This window comes from Myotis davidii, unplaced genomic scaffold (assembly GCF_000327345.1).
Source record: "Myotis davidii unplaced genomic scaffold, ASM32734v1 scaffold299, whole genome shotgun sequence".
Classification (NCBI taxonomy): domain Eukaryota; kingdom Metazoa; phylum Chordata; class Mammalia; order Chiroptera; family Vespertilionidae; genus Myotis; species Myotis davidii.
The window spans coordinates 7,165,596-7,166,972 of record NW_006293088.1 but is presented as its reverse complement, the minus strand read 5'-3'; positions in this window follow the sequence as shown (position 1 = coordinate 7,166,972).

Genomic DNA, 1,377 nt, shown 5'->3' with positions numbered 1-1,377 from the left:
GTCCCCCGGGGTGGTGGGGTAGAAAGGAGGAGAGACCTTCCATCAGGCCTTTCCTACACTTTAGTTCTCAGAAACAAGTTTTCTCGGTGGAAATGCCCACAGCCTCACGCCTGCATCGGCCTTGACAAGCGCGTCTTTATCTTCAGCCAACGCTCCCGCAGGCCCAGTCACACGGAGAGAAGCCGCCTGGCGCCTGTTGGGGAACAGCCCCAGGAAAGGCCAGTGGTGACAGGGCAGGGGCCAGTGACAGGCCAGTGCGGTCAGCACCTGCTGCCCCAGGACAGACTCCAGAGGGCCAGTCCCCACGGTCACTTGCTGGCGTGAAGAATGGGGCTGCAGTGTACCCCCCACACCCACCCCCCTGTGCTCTGCTGGGCCCCACAGGCCTCGGGGTGCCCCTGGCTTTTTCAGGCGGCAATTCCACGAGGAGGAGGGCACTCCCTCCACCCCCGGGTCTGCATTTGGAAGAACCGGGTGAGGGAAGATGCCAGCAGGGCCTCCCTCACCTGCGCCTGGTCTACACCTGGGAAGGCCCGCTGTCGGGTGCTCAGGGGCAGTTGCCAGCAAGACGCCTGGGGGGGGGGGGGCGGTGTGGGCGCTGAAGCGGGTGTTGGGTCTGGATCGCGTCCCTGTCCTCTGTCCCGGGCTGGGAAACGGTAAGGGGCTCCTGACGGTAAGGGGCTCCTGACGGGAGGAGCAGGGAGCCGGTGAGACCCCTGGTGGTGGGGAGGTGGTGGGCAGAACACACACACACACACACACACACACACACGCCCCCCCGCCCCATTCCCACCAAAGCAGCAAGACTGGTGCCTTCTTGCCAAGAGAGCTGCCCCGGTTTCTGTGGGAATACTGGGCTCTTAAAGATGCCTCACACACACATTCAGAGTTTTAAAATGACTTTCTATGTCAGATGCAACATTTATTTTTTTAAGCAATAAAATTGTTTTGCCAAAATTCATGTTTTCCCTCTTTCTGTGGGAGCTGGAGGGTGGTGGGCTGTGGCCTCCTTGCTGAGCTGTGTGTTCTCGGAGGAGGGGGTAGGGAGGCCTGGAGGGAGGGCTCACTCCGGACCCACAGCAGACTCGGACCCACTGCAGACTCGGACCCATGGCAGACGGGCTGCTGAGCCCAGCAGCTGCTTCCCGTCGCCCGAGGTCCCTGGGCCTCCTGGACGCGCCGGCGGCCAAGACAACCCATCTCACGGTTCCCCGTCTTCCCGGCAGCCCCCCGGATGGAGAGGATGCCCCCGGGGGAGGGCCCAGAAGGGAGCAGTTCCGAGCAGCAGGACCAGGGGCCATTGCTGGTCTTGTCATGTCCTCTGCCTGGTGCTTGCCCCCAACCTGTGTCGTGTTCCCGGAACGTGAGGGTTGTGGG